We start from the raw sequence: 20,431 nt of genomic DNA, 5'->3' as shown, positions 1-20,431 counted from the left end.
ATGTCGCTGGAGTATTTGTTAGACCGAAAGGCATCACTAGCCATTCAAACAATCCCTCTTTAGATTTGAACGTTGTCTTCCACACATCTGCTGATTCAATTGGTACTTGATGGTACCCTGATTTCAAATCAATTTTGGTAAAGAATCGGGCCCCTCTAAGCTGGTCCAAGAGGTCATCTATCTGGGAGAGTGGATACCTATTTTTGACTGAAATTTTATTCAAGGCCCTATAGTCAATACAAAGTCTCCGGGTTCCATCCTTTTTCTTTGCTAGAACAATGGGGCTGCTACATGGTCATGCACTTGGATGAATATGTCCCTTCTCAATCAATTCTTGTATTTGCCTCTTAATTTCATTATTCTCTAATACTGACCTACGGTAGACTGGTTCATTAGGTAATGGAGTTCCTGGTATCAAATCAATAGTATGTCTCACTTGGTAGTGTGTAGGTACCCCAGTTGGTAACTTAAACAGATTGTCATATTTCATCAAAATTTGATCCATTGATTTTTTCTACAGTGTTGTGGTGTTTGTGATGGTGTGGGAATTATAAACAAATTTCCTTTCTTCTTTAGAATGAATCATCAATAAAATGAATGTTCCTGTTTTGGCAACTAATCTCTTACATTGCTTGGCACTAATCAAAGAGGTAGTGTATGCAGGGCTTACCTCTGGTATTCGGTATTTTTGCTCACGTAATCTGATGGTCACGCTGTGAGACCTGGACTCATAAACACCATGTCACTAGTACATACATGGTTGTCCCAACAAAACATCACAAACATCTAAGAGAGCCACATCACAAATTACCTCATCTTTGAAAGGCTTTATGGAGTATGAAAGGCGACACTACTGGTGCACCTAGATATCTCTTCCTTGACTAACCCATCCCATTAAATAGGGTTGTGGGTGGGTTGTTGTTTTCAAATTCAGTCTCTTCACAGTCTCTGCTGATATTAGGTTCTTTTGACTTCCGCTATCAATAATAAAGTGCCTAGCTTTTCCTCTAACCCACATTTGTGAATGGAACAATCTCTCCTCATCCTCCCGGGGCAATATCCTTGTAGTAGCTACCGTGGCATATGGATCAGCCTCAATGACCTATTCGTGATTTCCTTCTGTGCATGTTTCTGCCACCTTAGATTCTGCCTTGTATTCATGCTTCTCCATCATTAAGCTTTTGATGGTTCTGCAATCTTTTGTATTATGCGAGGGACTCTTATGGAATTGACACCACATACCATTTTCTCATGTCTTCTTCATACTCCATGTTTTTTTTGTGGGTGAATTGGGAGAGGTTTCCTTAGAGGTTTGTTTCCATGTAGTTTTGCCACCTTCACTCTTCCATCTGTTGTTTGTGAAATTATCTCTCCTTCCTTTTTGTTTGAATTTCTCCTCAATTTTGGTAGCAAATTTATATGCACTAGGTAAAGTCTCTATGTTAAGGAATTCCATTTCAGTTTGGATGTACTTGTGGAGTCCACTCTGATATTTTAAAACTCGGTGCTTCTCAAAATCTCTGATGCCAAGCTTTGCTATTAAGGCATGAAACATATTAGTATATTCCTGAACAGTTTGGTCCTTCTTCTATCGAAGCAATTGCCACTGCATATATTTATGTTCATATGTGTCAATAGGAAAATATTCTTCCTTTATGTGCTCCATGAATTCTCCCCATGTGGGTTTTTGATCAAAAATAAAAGTGCTACCATTTTCTATTGCCTTGGATGCTAACTTTGCTTCCCACAAATCTTTCACATGGTTTTCAACTTTCAGGAGGGCGAAAGTTATCTTCTCTTCATCTGAAAATTGATTGACAGAGAAATATCTTTCCAGTTTTGAAACCCAATCATCAATAGCATCTGCATCGATCTCTCCTTGGAATGTGGGTATATCGAAATTCACTTGCACCTTGAATGGTGTATGCCTTGTGAATGGTGGATTTGCTTGTGACCCACGACTTTCCAACATTTGCTTGAACCGCTCCATCATTTCTTCACGTTGTTTTGCTAGTGCATCTTCAACTAATGTTTTATGTCATCATCTGTCTGCAACTTAGCCATCTGCGATTGTGTGCGTCTTAAAGGAAGGTAGTCTGAAGGATTCCTTGTTTCCAAGCCCAATCTTTGATATGTTGATCGCGTGTGATATGACATACAGGAGAGAACTTGCTCTGATACCATTGATCTGAATTATGGATTCGGATGACAACACCTGAGTGAGAACCTACGGTATTGTAAATTTTGTTTACAAGAACCATAAATCATAGAATTGAAGCAAGCCAAAAAGTAATCTATTTCATTCGAAAAATCCAACATATAGAAGTTCATGAGATTCGAAGGGTCATAGAGACCTCTTGAGAATCGAAGCCCAATTGTCACATTTGTTTATTACATAATAAAATCTAAAAAACTACGAAATTTTCAAAAAAACTATATGAAAATTTATCCTAACTTCAACTAGACATAAATTTCTGCTCAGGACTCGAAACTACAAGCCATTGATCTTGTTGGAAAGGTCTCCAAGAGATGTAGACCCGAATTTGAAAGGCTAAAAATGCCCTTAAGACCTTCAAAATTGCAAAATACTAACATATAGATAAACTAAACTAAAAAATATATATAATTCAAAAATTCTTCTAGTCAATTGAATAATTTTGTAATTACAAATCATTGTAAATGAGCATGTTGATTTTTTATTTTTTTAGTAAATATACAGTATCTTAAAAAATGATGTTTAATTTACATTAAAAAACACGAGGATAAAGTTATCTAAAATGCAAATGAGTTTTACCAAATGCTGGCATAATATTGCTGGTTTGTTTATAGCTTGAATTTTTTTTTCAGTGATGGGTCACAATGTTAAGCCAAACTCAAACACTGCCTTTTGTTTATTTTCATGAGACACCCTAAAAGAAGAAAAACACTCATGAGACATTTTTCAAATATTTAAACACATTTAAAGGGAAAACACACAATCAAAGTTGTTGACCACAAATTTAGGAAAAATTATCATTTTTCAGAGGGGGAAAATCATGATGGACGACCATTCGTGATTTCTAAACACAGTTTAGCACTAAAGTGACGGTAAAAAAACCCTAAGATAACATACAAAGAAGCTAACATAGTACCTTGTTCTGCAACTATAGATACTTTTGAAATTCCTAGAGATAAAAATAACTGTTTAATTATGCCCAGAAACACACTATACGCCTCAAACCAACGAGAATTTTTTAAAGTACAGAGACAATGGAGAAGGAAAGTTGAATTCTTCAATGAAAGGTTGCAGAGTAATACATACAAATATGTATAAATAGCTATAACAGTAAACTCAAATACTGCCTTTTTCTTCTTCTTTTTTATGAGAAACCCTAAAAGAAGAAAAATGCATGCCGTGGGACATTGTTTTAGCGATTTACTTGCAATTTAAATGCATTTAAAGGGCAAACACACGATCAAAGCTATTGACCACAAAATTAGGAAAAAACGTGATTTTCAGAGGGAGAAAATCATGATGGACGACTATTCATGATTTTTAAACACAATTTAGCACTAAAGTGAGAGTAAAAAAACCTCTGAGATAATATATAAAGAAGCTAACAAAATACCTTGTTCTACAACTATAGATACTTTTGAAACTCCCAAAGACAAAAATTACTGTTGAATTTTGTCTACAAACACTTTATATGCCTCAAACTAGCAAGAATTTTTGAAAGCACAAAGACAATGGAGAAGGAAAGCTAAATTCTTCTAATGTAATTACTACATCACACATAAGCCAACTTTACCCTGTTCGAAACACAATTAATATGCACAAACAACATTGAATATTCTATTTGGAGGAATACGTTGGCTTTAGATATTAAATTTTGTTTTAAAAATAAACAAAAATAATTATTTACCTACACCAACAAACAGTAAAAGAAATAAATAACAATTTTTAAATGAATTGAAATATGCTTATGAAATGCAACTATAGAAATGGGAAAAACACATTTTAATTATTAAATCTGATTGGGCAGGGGAAAAAAATGTATTTTGAAAGAATGCATTAGTAACCTGCCTATGTGCAAGAACTAATAATATGATACATATGGAAGGTGTTTAATGGGTCGATCCTTCTATTGTTTCCTCTATTTTTAGAATTAAGTTTTTCAATCTTTGCTTATATAAGTAAAGACTAGTGTTTTCAATGTTTTATTTTTGCAATTAGTTTTGCAATTAATTTTTCAATCTCTGCTTATATAAGTAAAAATTAAATTCATTTATTATGGTTTCAAGTGCTCTATTTTTTTAAATGTAATTTTTTTGGAGGTTTTTAGTTTTTTCTCGTTGGCTGATCATATTTTTCTAGGGTTTTTGGTTTTTCCTTTTAAGAAAAGAATACTTTTAGCCAATAAAAAATCAACAACACTTGAAAAATTTGTGATGGCTTTCCAACGTTTTATAAATTAAAATATGCTTTTATTATCTATTAGAAATTTGTTTCTCGAATTATCTATTTGTTAGTTGTTGCCTCTCATGGATTATTGACATAGAGAAGTTAACCATGCCCTGCCATGGGAATTAAGCATCCAACAAGTTAATTTCAAATTTTTGTGTTAATGCCCTCAGAGCCATGTTTCCTCCAATTATTTGGACAGTTGGCCCCTCCACCTGTGCATAAAGAGGGACCAGTTTTCCCTTTTGTTGTCTGAATCTTTTCGTTTAGAGATTGGAAAATACACAATGAATATAGAAGAAGAAGAAATAATTTTAACGTCCACAAGGCTAAATATAGCCTATGGGACAAACCCCTTCAGAAATCAACTTCTGCATTACAACTCTTTTCTTGTGCAACATGATGATGAGAGCCCATAGCTTCTCCATAAACCCCTCACTGAATAAATTATCCCAAGAGTTGACCGTAAGAGTATTTTCATAGCTATCTCTGCTGGCCTTGAAAGCATCACATTCTAGAATGAAGTGTTTTTCTGTTTCAACCCTACCCGAAGTGCAAAAAATGCACTCTTTCCTCGCAAGTTTCTTTAGGTCTTTTCCAACGTCCAATTTCACACTAGAGCTGATGAGAGTTAGTTCTTAATTGAGCAATGAGGATTTTAGCTTTCCACGATAAATTTGCCCCTATGCACGCTTTTTGTTGATGGTTATAAGAGGGGTTAAACTCTTTCTATATGATAGAGACACATGTTACAAAGAGAGATTGTTAAAAGCTGAATCAAAATTGGTAACCATTTATCCTAGCTGTCAGTCTATCAAACTGAATGTGCCACCAAGTGACCCGAAAGCAAAAACCAATGTTGTTAATCTTTGGGCTGAATTAAATAGTAAAGATATATTTACTTATGTGGTGCACATTGCATGCTCTTTTGTCGTAAGTTGTTAAAAATGTAGATACCAAAATGGGCAAAATTGTAGTTATTGCTGCCAAGTGGCACACATGTTTAAGGTCTTCTTGATTTCAAATCATTGCCACTTGCGATCAAAATCGCCCAAGTCTTTACTTTTTTGGCACCCTTTTTGTCAGCTATCCATGTTTGATCAAAGACCAGAAGACCCACAATCTAAGAACACTATTTCATAAAGGAAAATAAAACATGGTAAACATGTTTGTTAGGGTTTTAGTGTAATTAAATTACTTCAAAGTTGTTTGAATCGACAACAAATACATTTTGGGGTAAACCCTTTGAGCGCTTCTCTTGGAGTAATTAATAAAATCAGTAAGGTGAGATGGAAGTACTTAGGTAACTCGTATTGGCCCCCACGGGTATATAATGGCAACAAGACTTGATATTAGGCTTGTGGATAGCTTAAATATGACCTCTATTTACCACCTCTTTTTTTTTTGTGGCGCTTAGTTTATTGTTATGAAAAAGTGGAAGCTCAAAGGTAGAACTTAGCTTGGCCCACAGTAGATAGAACTTTAATTGAATGTATTCCCGCCACATTTTGGTTTCCAATCTTTTATTTGAAACCTATTAATTAATCATTGCAATAGTTTCCCAAATTCTCTTTGATTTCATCAACAATGGGTACCAGTTCTTAATTTTTTTCTTGCATTCGAACTTTTGCTTTGTTGGTTCCAAGCCACTGCCATAATATGCTCCAGATGTATAATCTAGTTTTCATCCAAAAGAATTAGTCTTGTCTGTCAAATAGTTGGAGTCCTGATCAAAGCACAACTTAACTTTATCTGAGCCTAATTAGGTAACCACAAGTCAGATTTTCATGTTTATTGGAAAGCTTTTGATTTTCTCAACAACCAAGAAGATTTCTATATTTGAATCCCATCTGAAGCAATACCCAACTTCCCAAGCACATTTCAAGTCCTATCTTGGTTCCCTTTCCAATAGACTTCCTAACATGTAGTCTAGGGTGAGAATGAAAAAAATGGATACGCTGCAGAGAACTGCACCTAGATGCATGAGAACCTTTCGTTCAAAGCTATTTTCTAGAGATGAAGTTAGTTGCAGCATGTCAAGTGCATTTCCAACTATAATATCTGACAAAAATCCCACTTACTTTATGCTTCGATAGACATCCATACTTTCTTCCAAAGCTTTTAGTTTCACCACTATACATTATAGTTAGCAGCTACCATATGATAAACAACAACGAACAACTAAAAATGAGCATTGTGGGTTACAATCAAATTAATCGATGTAGTCAATGTTTAGTGCAATAAGCATATTCAATGAGATGTTCTTTAACTCTTCAAGCGGTTAAATAGTTTACAAGCAGCCACATGCTTGTAGCAAATACAAATTATCGGAAGCTGATTAATGAGTGTACTTTTTTGCCGTGTGAAAGCACATTCTTCGGATTACAGATTTATAATAATTGAAGATATGCAGATTAGTCTTTGGGGAGATTGTGTGTAATAAGAAGAATTTGCACAGTGTGTCTGGTTATGAACTTGAATGCAATATACCTATAAGGTACCAAAATCTAAAGCGAATAGTTCTCTATCATGCAAATTTTGCTCCAAAATTGCATCCCTTAGTAAGTAGAAAATTGTACATGTAGTGTCATGAAATTGTGACCCTTGCAATTTGCAACCACATTAGGGCCTTTAGGTTGGCGATTCGAATCCCTAAGCTTGATTAGAGACCCGAGACTTGCTCAACCCCTGGAAACTACCTTGTTCTGCCCTCTGCACTGCCTGGACCTACTTCAAGTCCTGAGATAAGGGCAGGACAGTGGCATGGTGCCCCTGTCCACCCTAGGAGAGGGGCATGGCGCCCTTGTCCCTTCCCTATTTTGGGGCCCCCTTTGTCCTATCTCTGCATTGAACTTTGCATTAAGCGGGAAAATTTTTCCCTGTGTTGGCCCGTGACAAAAAATTGGTCAATTAACCCTAATTGATGAGTATATAAGTCACATTTGCCTTCCCATTTGCATAGGTCGGAAGTTGGAAGTTTTCATTGATCACGCATCCAAGCATTCCTTTCCAGTATTGAGCATACTCAAGTCTCCTTTCAAGGCTAGATGTTGCATTCAAGTCAAGGATTCAACCATTGAAGAGGAGATCCCTTTCAAAATTCAATTCAATACAAGCAATTCTACCTACATTCTATCTACAACCTCCCTTGAGGTGACTTACATTTCAGTCTTTCATTTACATTCACTTGCAAGTAGTTTATTTCATCATTTGGTTAATGCCAAAACTGGGGTTTGACCTGAAGGCAAACCCCCAATCCCAACCCCTTTTCCTCTCTTTTTTGTGTGTAGGTTGTGTTAGGATTCCCACAGATACTGAGAGGGGGGAGGGGGGTGAATCAATATCTAACCGGTGAGTTGAATTTCTTAACTTAAAACATATAGAACATATTATAACAGTGTACTGGTAAGCAAGAAATAATGCAATAAACAGAATTAGAAGCAACCACATGAAAAACACACCATAACACAATATTTTAACGAGGAAACCCGGTGTGGGAAAATCCTCGGTGGGATTTGTGACCCACAATATTCACTTACTGGCCAATAAGAGAGTATTACTTACAAAAAGGGGCCTGCACAAGGCCAAGTGCCTAGAGCACACTGCTCAAAATAGAAGTCTCACTGACTTACAAAATGGATTGTATAAATCCAGTGTCTTGTACTGCTTCAGAATAACATCTATAATGCCAGATCCAGTAGCAGCACATAATAGGTCTGCCTAATTACATTCCATATCTTACTTACATCACCTCCTTTTTCTTCTTCTAATGTTCTATAATGATCTCTCTTTATATAGGAGTCATTCAAGTCAGCTTACAATGATTTTACAATAATAAATAAAATATATTACAAAAAGTCCTGTCGGCTTCTTGTGCCAGTATGCTTCCTTTCACTGTCGGTGTCGGTGGCCTGAGTGCCGGTGTAGAGTCTGTTTTGCTGGTGCCAGTGTAATGCCTTGCTGGTGACATAGGATTGTAAGGTTGCCATAAATGACAAAACCTTCAAACACCTACAATGTCTCATTGGAGTGTGCATATGCCAACAATCTCCCCCTTTGGAATTGATGGCAACACTCATGAGAAAATTCAAAAGTGTATCCAAAACTTGTAATCCAAAAATGTTTCCAAAAATATGTTATCAAAAAAATATAAGAACTCCCCCTGAGTAGATAAGTCTTCTGCAGGTTATTTTCTGATACTACTACTCCCCCTTTGGCATCAATGACAAAGGTTGTCAAGGTGTCAGTAGAGTTGTAGTCTCAACCTTGTAACTGGGTGGTTACAATTTGAAAAAGATCTGCCAAAATCAAGTTTATACTTTCCATAAACTTCTTGCTGTCCTTTATTGTTCTCTCTGTTCTTTGAACTGTACTGGTGAGGTGCTGCATATGCTCTGCCGGTGTTATCTGTCCTTGTATTAATGCCTCAAAAATTTCTTTCCTCAAAGATGCTAGATAATCCAGTCTGGGACTCAGTCTTAGTCTCAAATTCTTAGCCTTGTTTATTATTGTCTCCTTTTCTCTTTCTAACTTAAGTAGTTCTTCTTCTAAACCTGTTACCTTTTGCTCAAAAACTGATAATGTATCAAGTGAGTTAACAAAATTGTCAGCAAGTTTATTGATTTCATCTTGTACCTTGATCATTTTCTTATCTATGTCAACTATCAAAAAGTTTGTCTTCCACATGTCTCTATATAGAATTTTAAATTCCTTCAATGAGCTGCATAGTTCTGGTATAAGTGTGTCAAATTCTCTAGTACACTTCTTTATTTGATTTTCAAAGAATTTCTGTTTTTCTGTTTCCAACTTCTCTTTGAGTGCATCTTCCTTTATTTGGTCAACCGTTATTGTGTGGTCAGTAATGTACTTTGACAATGTGTCAAGTTGACTTAAAGAATCCTTGTTATCTATGTTACAGTTAAGAGCCATCATCTTCAAAAATGGGATTGTGTCATCTATAGCTTTATAAGCCTGTGAACTACAATCTGTTATCTTTTTAATAGAGTCCAAAAGTACTTCAGTTACATTTGTAGATTTGTAACCTATTGAGGAGGAACCTGTATTTTGAATTCCATCGGTGGAGGAAGTAACCAAGCTTGTAGTGACCTCTGGTAGGTCTGTCTGTGTTTCCATTTCTTTAAGCAATGGTTTTTGTACTTCTCCTGTTGCCGGTGGCACTGTTTCCATGTGAACCTGTTCCTGTTCTGGAGCCTGTTGCTCTGCTTGTCTCTCTGTTTGTTGCTTTGTTTCAGTCTTAGTCTGAGTCTCTACCTGTTTCTCTATGTTATCAACTTCAACTTTTCTTTCAGTATTGTCAATGCTGTCAGTTGTCGGTGGCTCACTAGCCATATCTATCTCTCCGGTTGTATCTTTGTCTATCATAATGTTGACCTTTTGTGTATCAACATCAAATGTGTATAATACCTCAGGGTTAGGATTTGTATCCTCTATGTCCATACTCTCATCTGCTGGTTGATCTTCAGCAGTTGTTACCGGTGATGTAGTGGAGGCGGTGGGAGTAAGTTGTCTTTTACTTTGATGCTCAGAGTTCCACCAACCTTTCCTTTTCCTTTGTCCTTCTCCTTCTGGTATACCTTTATTGGTCTGGGGTTCTTGTACTCTTCGTGTTTTTCCTTTTCAACAAGGAATATATCTCATGCATTTTCTGTTTCTTATGTTACCTCATTCACTCTTCCTACCATTATGGCAATATGTCTGTGTGTAGTAGAGAATACTGACCGGTTGGATTTTGCAATTAAGTCATCTATCTCCTTTGGTGAGTTTACTGGGTAAACAGCAAGTAATTTTTCAATTTTTATCTTTTTACCAAGCTCTACAACAAGTTGTCTCCTTGCTTCTAATATTTTGAACAATTCATCTGGTAGTTCATCTACAACTTCCATCAGAAACTTCTTATAGATATCCAGGTGTAAAATGACATTGTTTTCAACTTGTTCTTTCTCATCTGCTAACAGTGTATCATATACCTTTCCTATGTTCTTTAGTTTCCCTTCTTCTGTGATTTCATTTAGCAATGTGTCAAGAGGCGTCATGTTTTGTTTAGTCATTTTCTTCTTTGGTGTTAGCTTTTTGTTTGGTGTTGTCTTTCTAACAGGAGACCTCACTGCCTGTTGTTTTTGTCTAGTTCTTCTAGGCGAAGGTGTGGATGTTGGTGAAGGATCCCTTTTCCTTACAAATCTTTTGAATGTTGTAGGCATATCATTCTCCAAAGAAGTAGCTACTGGTGATAGGTGAGTTTCAGGTCGTAATGTTACTAACTCATCCTCAGTGATGCCGATTTGTTTCAATACATCTTCTTTGATAGCTTTAGCCTGTCTAGAGCCTCTTCTCACAACTGCTTCAACCTTTTTCACTCTTTTCTTAGATTTAATTTGACTCTCTATGGTCTCAGCACTACCAAATACTTCTTCCTTTGGTTCCCTGGGTGCTTCAAGAAGTGCTTTAGCATAGGTCTCAATGATATGATCATCGGTCTCATAACCCATCCCAGTTACCCAAATTGTTCTTGGGATAACTGCTTCCATCCAGATCTCATCCTTTTTTATCACAAAACATATGTCATCCTTGTATTTGTTTACAATCTTCTGTGACAGTCTAATTCTTTTCTTCATCCTAGCTTTTAGTGCTTGAAAATAGTCATGGATATTCTTTTCCTTATTTTCACCCATGTTGTTGAATAAGTCTGTTAATTGTTTTCCTACCGGTATATCAAATCCAAGGCTTTTGTTGTCTATACCAGGAACCTGTTTGATTATGTGTAGCATCAAGCATACAAGTAGATTACCAAACCTAAAAGTTCATTTCTTATCCTTTTTTATTTTGCCTAAATTGTCAATTAACTCATCCTTTAGCCATTCACATACATCAATTTTTACATTGTCCTTAACCATGTCATAAGCACTCTTAATGCATAAACTAAAAACTGAATTAAGTCTACTTGCATGAGTTGCTTTGTAACTGTTGGTGTAAATAATCATTCATCATGGATATTATTACACTTACTTAAGTTTACTTAGGATAATGCATTTCATAGTAGTTTGGATATGAGACACTTGGGTGTTCGTGCCACATTGGGATAGTGTGTGTAGGAGAAATTCCACCTTTTATGGTGTTGATCTTGTTATTACACTATCATATCCACTTATTGTGGAGTGATAATTCCACCTTCGGTGGGTGATCCACCTCATGTGGACTATTATATTATTTCTCCTACCTACCCACACCTATTTCCTACCTACCCTTGTTTCTTATTGAGCCACATGTCATGTTTGTGTGCTCATACATATCCCTAGCCTTGCCTATATAAGCAGGCTCATCTACATTGTATGTAACAACTATTAACTATTGAATCATTTTCTATTGATGAGAATACAGTTTATTCTTGTCCTATATTGTGTCTCTATTTTGTACATTTCATTGACCCCTTGATCTTGGCAAAATCCAACAGTAACCAAGAATCATGCTAATGAATCATACATTTATGTCAGTTACATCATTAACCCTCAATGATCTCTTTTTAGATGTTGCACCAGTTAAGTTCATTACCAAGTCATTTGAGACCTTCTTAGTCTTGTCTGGTCTATTACCGGTGGAAGGTAACCCTTTTACAGGTTTCACAACTTCCTTTGTGATTTTGTGGACCGAATCTAGCTAAAAGAAGGCACCATGTACCCTACTCAAAATTATCCTAATCACTTCCTTGGGAAATTCTGGAATACAGAGGATTTCGGTGAATCCTAGGGTTTCAACAATTTTATGTTCAAGTTTTACATTGCCGAAATTTCACATATAACAGTTTTATACATGTTTTTAATTTCTTCATCTCCTAATTCCTCTATGTTGCAATGGATGTATATTCTGGGATCTTCTGCAAAAACAACTCCTTTGGGAATTTGGGAGAATGCACCTATATTATCATCCTTTTAGCTATCTCAGGAACTAGCTGAAACATGGGCCTAGGGCGTTTGATAACCTTGACTATAGTAGGGTTAGCTATAAATTCAAGTGCAGAGGAGGATGCCATGATAAATATCTTTATCTTCCTTTGGAAAGATGAATGTTGAAATCCTTTGCTTCTTCGCTCGAATTGCCTTTGCTCTGGAGATTTTGCGTTCTTTGAGTGTTTGAATTCACAGTGAAGTGAAATGGAGCCAAAACCATTGATTTATAATGTCAATTTCACCAACTACCATAATTAATGCTTGTCGGTTAAGTAATTACTTAACTTCATTTGCCGGTATATAAGTAATTTCTACTTTTTACCATCAATCGAGGGAATAATAGCATAAATCTCATTTGATTGCCAAACCCTCAAGGAAACTTTCTTCAATTTGATGAAGAGCTTCCTGCCGGTGGAGTACTGCTTTGTCCTACCAGTGGAGCACTACTTTGTAGTTTTGGTGGAGGAGTATTTCCAACATTGTTTATGTCTGACTTTCTAATCCATTGTTTTGAAAATTCATGCTTAACCTCTTCAACTTTTTCTTTTCCTTTCAAACTAGAACTTTTGTTGTCTGTTGGTAATCCTTTGCTTCTGCAGAATTTTGCAATATGCCCAATCTTGTTACATGCATAGCAAGTCACATTATTCTTCTAAATAGCTTTACCATAACCTATGCCGGTATGTGTTCTACATTGATTAGATAGGTGTCCAAATCTTCCACAAACATAACATCTCACATTCATTCTGCAATTTTCAGAGTTATGACCAACTTTGTTGCATTTAGAACATTGACCGATGGGTGTGTTGATGTTCTGATAATTTCTAGATCTACATTGATTTTCTCTATGACCATACTTATTATAGTTAAAGCATTTTTCATTGAATTTATAAGCAGTAGGTTGTCTTACCAGTTTACTGTGATCCTATGTGTTTGCAGTACCGGAGCTTTCTCCAACTTCAAAGCCAATTCCACAAGTGTCACCTTTGGGTTTTTGGTTCTTCACCAAGTTACCAAGTTCTTCTGAGCTTTCCTTGAATTTTTCTTGATGTTGATTAACAACATCCAGTTCTCTTTCTAAGATCTCTTTCTGCCTCATCAGTTCATTGGAGTCATTCTGTGTATGCATCAGATCTGCCTTCAACAAATCATTTTCATAGCTAAGTCTGGTGTTCCCATTTGTTGCATCACCTAGTCTTCTGGTCAAATCTTCTTCATTCTTCTTTCTATCTTCAATTTCTTTACAAAATATCATAGACATATCTTGCATCTCACTCTTTGTTGTCATGTTCTTTTGTTTTAGCTTGCATATCTGCTCATTAAGAGTTTCTTTTTCATCATCCTCAATTTGCATCTTTTCACAGATTTCTCTTCTCTTGTTTCTTGCAATGGTAAATTTTTTTTGAAGTGTCTGAATGATATCCTGAGCTGCCTTTAGATCATCTTCAAGTTTGATGTTTTTTAATTTCTCTGTATCGTAGTCTGAGAGAGCTGCTTCTAGTTGCTTCATCAGATTTTCCATCTCTACCGGTGTCAAGATCTTCCTCAAGCTGTTAGGCTTCTGAAAATAGAGGATCAAGCTCTGATACCAATTGTTAGGATTCCCACAGATACTGAGAGGGGGGGTGGGTGAATCAGTATCTAACCGATGAGTTGAATTTCTTAACTTAAAACATGTAGAACATATTACAACAGTGTACCGGTAAGCAAGAAATAATGCAATAAACAAAATTAGAAGCAACCACATGAAAAACACACCATAACACAATATTTTAACGAGGAAACCCGGTGTGGGAAAAACCTCGGTGGGATTTGTGATCCACAATATTCACTTACTGGCCAATAAGAGAATATTACTTACAAAAGGGGGCCTGCACATGCAGGAAGGCCAAGTGCCTAGAGCACACTACTCAAAATAGAAGTCTCACTGACTTACAAAATGGATTGTATAAATCCAATGTCTTGTACTGCTTCAGAATAGCATCTATAATGCCAGATCCAGTACCGGTTTATGCTCTGCTTCTTACATAAACCCTTAACCTATAATTCGCATAATAGGTCTGCCTAATCACATTCCATATCTCGCTTACATCACCTCCTTTTTCTTCTTCTAATGTTCTATAATGATCTCTCTTTATGTAGGAGTCATTTTACATCATGCCAAGTCGGCTTACAATGATTTTACAATAATAAATAAAATATATTACAAAAAGTCTTGTCGGCTTCCTGTGCTGGTATGCTTCCTTTCACTACCGGTGTCGGTGGCCTGAGTGCCGGTGTAGAGTTTGTTTTGCTGGTGCTGGTGTAATGCCTTGTCGGTGACATAGGATTGTAAGGTTTCCATCAATGACAAAACCTTCAATCACCTACAATGTCTTATTGGAGTGTGCATATGTCAACAGGTTGCAGGTGCACAACTATGTTTGTAGATTCAGACTCCATTTGTAGAGGTGGAAAAACCCTTTTCATTTTGCAGATTTTTCGGAGGACCGTGGACATTTTCAGCATGGTCCTGACAACTTTTCCTCAGATTCACAGGGCAACTTCGTCTCGACATATTATAGCCAGATCCAGGTGCACAACTTCATCTCACGCTTCTATTTCGAGTTATAATCAATTCTTTACTACTTTTACACTTAACATAATTCAATCATTTTCCATTCTAAAAGAAGGGTTGGCTTATCATTTTTGTCCCATTATCAATTCATTTAGTATTCAATCTTTGTCCTAAGAGATTGGATCTAGTGAATTCTCGCTCTTTTAAATGTAATGTGGATAAGGTGTTTGAAGGGAAATCCGTAGTGAAACTTTCATCTCTCCTCGGAGGGAAGAAAAGATTTCCTCTTGATCTCTCCATCATTCACCCTTTTTCACCATTACAGTACCGCTTCAAGATCAGTGTGCATTATTGAACAATTTGTCGAGCACAAGGGTTTATTCCCATTTTCCAATTGTCCATGACTATGCATCTATCAAGGTTAAAAACTAGTGCAATCAAGCACTCATAAGAGTCATACTACTCAATACTTTCTCATTTCAAAGGTACCACATATGGACCTATACTTTGTCTAGTTATTAAACTTCCTTTAGTTGATTCAAGCTATAGTAATTGTTTTGAATATTTTAATTAGTTACAAGAATCTACCCTATTTGAACCTCAATCCATAGCCATACCAACTCCCCATGAGGGTAAATGAAATCATGCATTAAATTGCCTCACCACGAGCCCACTGATGTCATCCACAAAAGAACAAGGCTATCAAATTATACTGAAGAAAGAAGAAGTTAATCGTTCCCTACCATTGGAACTAAACATCATGCAAGTTCGTTTTAATCAAATAACAATGTGTCCTCAAATTATTTGTCCACATCATTGCCATGCAAACAATCAATAATTTTCAAATGAAACTCCACCTATCTCGTGTGAGGTTGAGAATTGAACGAGTTGGGAATAATTGAGCAACAAGTACTAATAAGAAAATAGATCCTATTAAGGGCGCATGCACACAGTGGATAAATTAGAAAATATTAAATTTAGTTTGGCCACAATCTTATTACATGTTGAAATGTGGTCAAATGGTGGAGCTGGTTGATCATTTCATCTCCATCAAGTACTTGAAAAGGTGCCTACCAACTAAGCACAAGTTGTTGCCTCTTACAAGTTGTTGACATAGAGAAGTTAACCATGCCCTTCCATGGGAATTAAGCATCCAGCAAGTTGGTTTCAATCAAATAGTAGGCACTAACAAGCCAGTTAATCAAACGCTAAGTGCATGGCACTAAAAAAAAAACCCTAAAAGAACCTAATTTGGGTTCTATATGAATTTTTTCTACCATCCTATGATGTCTTTTGACGTGGTCAGCTAGCCACACTTTGCAAATTTTTGTGTTATTTCCCTCATAGCCATGTTTCCTCTAATTATATATCTAGATCTTTGATATGTGGACAATCAACAACTAAGGAAGCAATTCTACCCATGTCATGTAAGCTTAAACATTTATTAATTTGGGAGCTATTAAGTAGCATGCACTACTACTAATAGACCAATAGATCCTATGCATGCCATGTGGTAGATTAGAAAGAAATAATAGAATATAGTTTGGCCAATAGCCAAAGTTTGGTCACATGTGTCCACACAATCATTTTACATCTATACCATGGACTTAAAAATGGAGCTTAATTGTTATCCCTCCCCATCAAGGTGTCGGTACTCTATTAGTCCCAAATGTTATGCTATGTTTCGTCATTAACAAATACTCGTATATACTCTTAATATTGGTTTATGTCATTGTAGCTTGGAGTGAAGTTACATATGTGCAACTGCATATGTGTCCTGGTGAATACATGTCTCAATTTAAACAGTGTATTTTGTGAAGTGCCTACAATTATTTTTTAGGTTTATTTTCATGCATTTTTTTATTGTTTTACAAGAGCATGGAATTGATGTTTCATCTAAACTATCTGTGCAATTATATTGATCGGATTTTAGGACTATAGTTTGTAGACGTATAAAAATGACTATATTTCTAAATGAATATTTAATGTTCATTTTTTTTCTCATTCTTATATTTAGTTAAATCTAATTTAATTAAATCACCCACATTCTTCTATTTAATTAAATAAACTAGTATACATATATTTCAAAAAATCTATGTAAAATTCGCCGAGAGATATCAAATTTCAAAATATTTAACATTCATAAATATGAATAAATCAACCTACCTTCTATGTACAAATGAGATTTATGCAACTAAATATTTGTAACATTCAAAAGATTCACAATGAAACCTAATCCTAATTATAACTTTGATGTAGCCAATGTCCTATATTATTTGTTTGTTGAATTATAAAATTTATAATTATAATTTTAGGGTTAAGAAATATTTTATCTTACTTTAGATTGCTTTAGTTTGTTTTTTGTATTGTACTTTTAGAATTAAGATAAGATGGTTAGTTTATCTATTATTTATTTTCTATTAGTATCATATATGACAAATTAATTTGGATTGCTTTCATAAGTATGTCTTCTTCAACTAAAATGCAATAGAGAGTATGTCGAGCTTGTGTTTCTTTAAGCTAAAAGATATTTTAAAATTTAATAAGAAAATTCAATTTTTAAAAAACAATTTCAATTGAGTTCAAATCTAAACTTTATCATAAACTTTTATCTCATAATTCCATCCCTTTTCCAAAGTAAATTTTGATACAAGAAAATTTATTATTTTTTAATGAAAATCAATCTCCTCTTTCAAATAGATGGTTTTTAAATTGGTTATAAATCAAATAGCAAATAATATAAGATAACCATCAAAGTAATTCCATTACCATAAATACATCACTAAAAATCTCCTATTAGGTAATTTTATTATATATAAAGTATATATGAATTCATTATTTTTCAATTCATTCATATTCATATAAAATATTAAATTAAATTTGTTACTACATTATTCTAATAATTGTAAATTTATGTTACTTGTACAACACTTATTAATTTTTTTGTCAAAGCTCTCAAAACACAAATATTACGTGAAAGGGAACCTATTTCCCTCTTTTTATTCCAGTAGAGAGATTGACTAAATTAAACACGATTCAACACCTATCTGGAAGTGGCTATCCAGCCCTTAGGATGCACCAATATAGAAATGATGATGTATAAAGGTAACTTCTATATTAGTGCATCCTAAGGGCTAGATAGACATTGCCCACCTAACTTACATGAAATTTAAATTAAATTAAAAGAAAATTTACACTTCTGCTGTGAAAGACAAACCAATTTATAGCATGCAATATTGAATATGAGTGAATAGGTTTATTACCTGCTTGCAAATAGATGAAATTTCATGAAAGGGAAAAAATGGGTAAATCTGTAACTTCACCCTATTCCATCAAGTGATTGCATGAAAAATATAATAGAATACATGTAATAAGAAAGTCAGGATTCTTAAACATGTAATAAGGAAGTCAATATTCTTTGATTACAATATGGTAAAATATAATAATAAAATAATAATGCATAAACTGTCAAGATTCTTTGATTAAGATATGGTAAAATATAATAATAAAAAAATAATGCATAAACCATTGAAGCATCATAGGCTAAGGAAATGAGTTCTTCCTACCAAGGACTTTGAAATTTTCCATTTATGATCTAGAGCTTTTCAGCTTTTTCCTCTACATTCAAATATGTTTATTTGAAAAACAAATAAAAAAATAATTATTTAGAGGTGCTTCAAATCTTCAAATGCCACAGGAGTCGGCCCCAGCAAGCCACCATATCAAATCTAAGACCTGGAAATCCTGTTAATGCTAAATATATATTATTAATTTTATATTAATAATATAAGATGCTGAATTTTCTCTATTCAATTCACAGTTAAAAAATCCTCTACTGTTAAAGGTAAAGATTTTCAATTACATAAATTCATTTCTAAATTTAAAGAAATCTATCTGAAAAAATAAAAAATAAAAAATAATACACTAAAACCTATGGACAAGAGACATCATGCTATCTTAGCATTGGCAAAGTTGTTCAACCTCCCTCTACCGCGGACAACATGTAGGAGTACCTTGCTTAGCACCTTGGCTCCTCTCATGACTCAAATTCTTTGTTTTCTCTAGTGTTCTACATTGTCGCCTATATTGCATCCTTAATCGCCCTCCACACTCCATTCACCTGCTTGACATCAAAACACAGTTTGTTGGGTGGTACAAAAAAATATAGCTTTGCACATTTTGCAATTAGAGATCTGGCTTAGAAAAACATAGACAAAATTCAAAAGCTGAAAAAAAACTTTAAATGAAAAAAAGATAAAATCACTCCAATATGGAATGTTGAGATTTGTTTCAGAATTGGGGGGCAACGACATTCCATCTTCACCAATCATGCCTCCATGGCCATCGCGCTCCAGTGCAAAACTCAGGAAGGGTTTGAGCGGTCCCCTTCAACTTTCCTGAACCATCTTCTCCAAGGTTCAAATATATACCCTCATTTCCATAAGAAGCGTTACACTACGATTGGTCATGCTTTGAATATTTACATTACTTTCCTTCATGTCGGTTACTCATAGCATGTTCTAGTCTTCCACTTCCTACAAATTAAAATACCACTGCAGGCCACTACTCTGCAACTAAGATTTTCAATTGGAATATGCACGTCAATTTTTTCTTAGAGTGAGATTTTGTTTACAAACAACATTGATCTCATTGTAGGTCTCCTCTTGGCGAAATTATTTAATTAATTTATTTAAATTCACTTAAGTCTTTTACATCATTTAATTGAATAAATCATTTTATTTAATTAAATCCCTTCTCTTTACTTTTTAATTAAATTTATATTTAATTAAATAGTTTACCCCAATTAAATAAATCTAATTTATTTAATTTCCCAACTTGCAGCCAAATTGAAATAAAGCAATTTATTTTAATTAAATCTTATCATCCCCCATCCACTTGTATTTTCCTACATCTCCCACTTGCATCCTAACCCTCTTCCTAATTCTTCTAGAATCCATCTAATCCTAATCAATTAACCCAAACCCATCAATTATCCCTTTCCCTAAATTTGAGGTCACTTCTCAAATTTGGATTAAAGTCTTCAAAAGGCATTAAAGCCTTTATGCCTTCAACAAGTCAACTTGTTGAATACCCCCAAATTTGGAAGGACTCTTACAAATTTGTCCCCAAAGCCTTCAAACCATTAATGGTTAACTAACCCTTAGTGGCATGGTTAGAGACTTTTTTTGCCTAACTTAACCCTCATCTAACCTAGGGGTCTCATCAAGCATTCATTGCTTTGACCATGGTTATCCCTTTAACCTTTGCACAAGAGTTTACCCCTTGGGTAAAAGCTTTATCCATTGGATAACCCTAACCTAACCTTAACCCTTACCTTCTAAGGTAAACATGAGGTCTTCTCAAGCATTTAATGCTTCTTACCTCTCCTCTCAAGCAGTCTTATATTGACAATTGTCACCATTTCATTGGTGAAAATTGTAAACATGGATTGATAACTTTCAATCCCGATCC

The sequence above is a fragment of the Cryptomeria japonica genome, chromosome 7, assembly GCF_030272615.1.
Source record: "Cryptomeria japonica chromosome 7, Sugi_1.0, whole genome shotgun sequence".
NCBI classification, from domain to species: domain Eukaryota; kingdom Viridiplantae; phylum Streptophyta; class Pinopsida; order Cupressales; family Cupressaceae; genus Cryptomeria; species Cryptomeria japonica.
Note: the sequence above shows the minus strand (reverse complement) of the source record.